Below are 6000 nucleotides of genomic sequence, written 5' to 3'. Positions count from 1 at the left end.
TACATGGCACAGCCAATGAGCGGCGACCTTTTTGCGTTAAGCCGCATTCGCACCTATGACGTCACAAAACGCCAAGGTAGTCACGTATCTTGGCATTTAAGGGATCGATAATGCACTGGTAGCACGAAATATTAGACTCGCGCTTGGGGATGGCAACGCGGGAACCTCTGAAAAGCGATGCCGTGGGATCACCAACTTAGTCCGGAGAGCAAAGTTATCTTTTTATCATGGCTGACCTGGATATTTCCGGATAGCGTGGATCTCATTACTGCTTCAGCTCCTGGCCTGACTGATGGCGGGGCCTAGCATCAGCGTGCAGCTCCTGGTTGGGAAGGTGCCGACGGTATTGCAGTTGACTCACGTCATCCACCATTCTTTTCTTCTGGTTGCTTGATTTTGTATCATCGAGTAGCCCTTGCTCTGATACGGGGTCGATATGGCCCCTCTAGGGTTTCTGAGGATCCATATCCGGTATGTTGTGCAGTCGCGCCCAAATTTTCAGTAGCACGTGTGGCAGCCATTGCGTGGGTTTTGATACATCAAACGTGTTCATAACATTTCTGGTTTCGGATCAGCGGCGATTTTTGAGGGACGCTGCACGGCGATCTATAGCCTGGGCGGGCGGCAACCGACAATACCTGGGAACGAGCGCGGCGGGACCATATTGTTACATTTTTGGGGCCGTAGATTTTGACCATATGCTTTAAAACACCTAAAACTGTATACTATGTACTAGCAGTTTGACAAATAACACTCTTGTTTAGGTTTTGCATCGCTGTTAAGTATGGTATCGTAGATATGAACATGTAAAACTGAAAAACGCGATTTTTTGGAAAATTTACCATTGACCTGGGGTGGTGGGGTTCTCACCAAGCGTGAAATCTCGTTGAAACGAACCCACTGGTGTTTTCCACCCGGCTCTCTGTTCGTTACTTTGTAAACAGGAGGGGGGGGGGGGGTCGAACCCCTCCCCCCTTCCCCATCGGTCCGTAATTTGAAAAGCGACGAGTTGGGGCGAGGGTAAATGGACCGGGGTAGGCCGTGCGCATCATCCAAGAGTGGCTCAGAGTTCCCCTGGCAGGGGGGGGGGGGGGGGGGGGCTCTCCGAGTGCCGAGCACAAACCCTGAACAGGTGCCCCTGTACGGGCCTTGCATCAGTGAATGGAAATGCAGCTGCGTTTGGTTCTGCCCCATCGTTGTCCACTCCCCTTTATCTCATAGCTCTGGGACGTTCATTGCTTGCCGGAAGGGTTCTAATCCACGCATCTTAAACAGCCCGAACAGTTGCTCTCTGTTGAAACTGTAGGGTGAGATCCATCTGTTTCTTGGCTGCGGTCAGGACAGCACGCAGAGTTTCACGAGCGAAATGTTCGACCTTGAAGGAGCAACGATGTTTTCTAGTCTATCCTTTTTGTCAGCACACCCAAGAGGCCTACTAACATAGTGACCTCGGGGTCACGAGCCCGCGAAGGCCAGCGTACTAGTTGTGCTGTCGGAGTGTGAGCAGCAGCTGTGTTGTAACACTATGTGTACCAGGTCCTGTCCTAGACCCTCTTCTGCTTCACACATAACATGGGCGTAACGGCTGAGTGGTTAGCTCGTCGGATTCCCACGTGGGGGTCGCCAGGGCCCATGAGCGCTAATATGGTCAATGCAGGCGCTTACACTCCATAAAATGGACGTGGTGACGTATATCGCGTTGCCTTTTAATAATAGAAGATGTAACACGGCCCGCCGACTCGTGCCTCAGAGACAGACTGATCGGACGCATCTGCACACCGACCGCTGCCCCGGGACAGGTTGATCGGACGCGTCTGCACACCGACCGCTGCCCCGGGACATATTGATCGGACGCGTCTGCACACCGACTGCTGCCCCGGGACAGGTTGATCGGACGCGTCTGCACATCGACCGCTGCCCCGGGACGAATTGGTCGGACGCGTCCTCGCACCGACCACTGCCCCGGGACAAATTGATCGGACGCGTCTGCACACTGACCGCTGCCCCGGGACAGATTGATCGGACGCGTCTGCACACCAACCGCTGCCCCGGGACAGGTTGATCGGACGCGTCCGTACACCGACCGCTGCCCCGGGACAGGTTGATTGGACGCGTCTGCACACCGACCGCTGCCCCGGGACAGGTTGATCGGACGCGTCTGCATGCAAAGGTCAGATCTTTAGTCGCGATTGGGGCTCTGATGTAACCCGAACGATAAGCAGCAGTTGGACTTGGGTGATAAAACGTCAGGCATGAAAGATTATATTGTATCTTAATCAGTTTTAGTGTGAGAATCTGTGGTGTGATAGTGTTATGTTTGAACAACGTTTATCACTCAAAGTGAGCCATGAGCATAGCAAACGTCAAGTTATGTCCCATATTTACCTTGTCCTTTCACGGCGTGGTGAACACATTACGTGCTACATGAAGACAATAGTGCAGTTATAGTGAGCACACGGTGAGGTGTAAGCTATATCGGTGATATTCATCCAGGTGGCTCGTCTTTTTATCACAGACTCGTGCTATGGCTATGGAAAAAACTGAATTACCAACGCAAAAAACTGTTGCCTGGCTTTTTTAAATTGCTTTTTTAAATAGCAGGTGGAGTTTGAATGCTGATCACGAGGGTGCATATCGTTTTGAGCCACATTGAAAAATAGCGCCTGAAGATCTCGAGGCCTACGAAGTTCAAGGTAGTTAAACTCAGACCCCCACGACTTCTTCAAGCTCATGTAAATGGTATTGCTTGACATGTTTATTACATTTGGCCATCTTGTTGCTCGTCGCATTTAAAGCTGTGACCGACAGGTCTCTAATGCCTAAGGTTGATCAGGACGCAGGGGTACAGGTCACTGAACGTGTACCCCCCACCATTCATCTGAAACTTGTATCAATGGTAGATTTTACCTTTTGAGTACTATGGCGTAACTTGTTACTTGAATGTCACTGATTGTCCATACAAATCTATTGCTTGCGGACACGCACAATTTTTTCCTCAGCCTTTGTTTCCATCGGTCTTTGGAATTCTCGCGACAATGGAACGTGTTGTTTACCAACACTTTGAAATTCACGAACTGCACAGGTGTATGTCATGGCAGGCACCGGTAAACTGCCGCATTCATCTTCATATTTATTACATTTGAGCACTGACCCCTACAATTTTTCTCAAGTGCGATCATGCTCACTTTGATTTGTAATAGTGCTTCGGTCGATGTGACGATTTCGCTCTGTGCCGTTGTGTCGACGGGTAAAATGAAACAATAGAAAGGGGACACGCTTAGCAGACCACCACTAGCCCGATGCGGTGACTGCCAAACCTATTCAGCTAATATATTATAAGCTAGCGCCTGTCAGGAAAGAAGACCACGTTAAAGGGAGTGTCCCACTTTTGCAGCATATTTCAAAAGCATCCTCTGCTGAAACCTCAGGACTAGTTGCGTATAATCATAGCTCTGGGTTGTAGCACTTCGGTACCGTCAAGACACATTACGGATAAATTTTTTATGATTTTCGAGTCCCAATTACATTGTAAATGTGTTTTGTAGCAGAACTATCCTTCCCTGCAGTCGCGACCAACGTCGTCATGACAATCACCATGCGCACCTCTACCGAAAAGAACTTTTGTTCTTTTCGGTAGAGGTGCGCTAAACGTGCCCGCTGACATTTTTGTGCAGCGTGCAAGGGTCTGTTACCGAGGAGCACATTGGTTGCAGTTTGAACAAGTGCGTCGCGGGGATTATGTGATACTCACGTTCCCAAAGCCAACGGGCGCTCCGAAAAGAGCCACTGTCGTAAACGCCATAGTAAGAAATAAGAAAAAAACATAGCATAACGCTTTACTGAGTTTGTGAGATAATATTTTCCTGTTCGCATATCGGTTTGGCTGAACAATTTTTCAAACTTCCGAATATTGCACGAACATCTTGACAAATTAATGTGTTCCAAACATTGCAGGACACACATTGGAAAAAGCGTAGCAAGCAAAATATATTGCTTTCATATTGGTGAGCAGGGAGTCAAATGAGATTTCTCCTGTATGGCTACTTCAAGCAGAAATTCTGAACTATTCAGAAGGATTTCGAGAAAGCTGGCATAACTTATCAAATCATACGCATCCGATGTAACAATAAGTGAAAAATACAAAAAGGTGGGATGTTTCATTTGCGTCCAACCGCAGCTTAGAGTTTCGTCATGACAGAACGTTCAAACTCGGAAAGTAACCTATCAGCGGCATCAGTGTCGTCCAACCGCAGCTTAGAGCTTCGTAATGACAGAACGTCCAAACTCGGAATGTAACCTATCAGCGGCATCAGTGTCGCGTGATGTCCGAGGAATCTCTGTCTCTGAGAGCTGAATAATGTGCAGTCAACAAGCGTGTGTTTTGCAGTCAACATGTGTCCACACCGTTCACATGTGGGGACATCCGCTGTGCCGTTCGGTCAGGATCTGTGGGTGCCCTACATGTGACCAATGCGGAGACAGGTCGGAATGAGTTTGCCTTTTTTGACCTTCCGGAAAGACAACTCTCAGTCCCCTATCTTGAATTTGATGGCTTTCAACTTGTTTCTTCTGCGTTCCTCGCCCCACAGCTTTTGCCAGTCAGTCAGGATATAGCTCCCTGTAATAGCGTGGAGGTCACTGTCGGGAGACCGATCGTTCTCATTTGGGGAAGGCAGTGCTGCAGCCTGCATTGCCCGATCAGGCGATCATTGCCAGCCAGACCGGACCCGGCGAGCCCTGGTTTAACCGTCAGAGGTTACATGCACCGATGTTCCATGCCACTTATTTTTGTAACGTTGCAAATGTTATCCGAAACCTATTTCCACTCAACTTAAGTGTGCTCAGCTTTCAAGATAACATTAGTGTCTTATTATGGTGCTTCGTTTGACAAAGGCGAGACAAACTTAACATCGGTCATCCAAGGTCTCATACGGGGCATATGCCATCTCCTGCGTGCCTTACGGTCCTTCTTTTCATTCGGTGGAATATTCTGTTTCGGTGTCGGAACAGCGGGACGGAGTACTGCATGTTTAAGGGTTTCTTTCCAATCTGGCATCGTCCTGCCAAGAGGGTCGCAATCTTGGCACAATATTAACCGACATGGGCATATTTGCTTATTACCACAAAGACAATCCGCGAGATGACTCCTAGAATAGTTTGTTAACGGAAAATTTAAACAGTAAACATGCCCGATTATGATGTTATTTATTTACAATGTTAATTGAAAGAATGTACAAGAAATTCCGCAGCCAAGAACGATACAATATTTTTTTATGATGTATTACGTCACTTATCCTAAGTGATAAGGACTACCACTAAACCCGACCAAACCAGTATTCGTCTCATGTGCGGCATAGACAATATTGATGTTTATTTTGATCCGATTTCCAGTTGGACGTGCAAATGTATGGGGGTGGGCGCTGCGTGGGTCAATGATCATTTTGTTTGGCTTTTAAGCGCCTGTAAAGAGAGGGGAGCTGAGAAAGCTGTCTGAAGCGGGGTAAGAAAACCTTGATGCCAGCGTAGGAATTACAATGTCACTGAGAGGACTGGTTAGAATGGATTGCTGCCTCAAGATGGTGTTCATTGCTTGGATTGACGAATCTCGCATTAGTTGTACATTGTTGCATTGAAGAAATAAAACAATGCATTAATTACTTGTTGGGGAGCTTCCTGCACTGTTGAAATGCAACCATACATTGAATAGTAAAAACCAAAATAAATACAACCAAATACATAGTGTTTGGTGGCAGGCACATCCAGGGCCCACCATGGTGATTGGTTAAATGTTGGTTGATATGCGGTATGTGCAATATGACAATAAATATTATTTGCAATGGTTCCACGATTCAGAATCGATCACTGAAAAAACACGGAAGTGCACCCCATTTGCATATTTTTGTTATAGGACATATTTTCTCTATGAGGCCAGATTTTAATATATTTGTTAAAGAAAATCAATGCAGCAGACCAAATATGCTGACAATTATAGTTATGCAG

At 47.3% G+C, this 6000-nt stretch overlaps 1 protein-coding gene across 1 annotated transcript in view; it reads left to right on the top strand.

Moving 5' to 3' along the window:
* Positions 1-5405: 5405 nt before the first annotated feature.
* Positions 5406-6000, top strand: part of LOC119092966 (uncharacterized) — a 46009-nt gene continuing 45414 nt past the window's right edge. The window contains exon 1 of the mRNA XM_037215861.1: positions 5406-5500. The gene's annotated coding sequence lies outside the window, so the exon portion shown is untranslated. The remainder of the gene's footprint in view (positions 5501-6000) is intronic.

Source organism: Pollicipes pollicipes, unplaced genomic scaffold (genome assembly GCF_011947565.3).
Source record: "Pollicipes pollicipes isolate AB1234 unplaced genomic scaffold, Ppol_2.1 Scaffold_3718;HRSCAF=4362_pilon_pilon_pilon, whole genome shotgun sequence".
NCBI classification, from domain to species: Eukaryota; Metazoa; Arthropoda; class Thecostraca; order Pollicipedomorpha; family Pollicipedidae; genus Pollicipes; species Pollicipes pollicipes.
The sequence above is the reverse complement of the archived record's forward strand: the minus strand, read 5'-3'. Positions and strand labels throughout refer to the sequence as shown.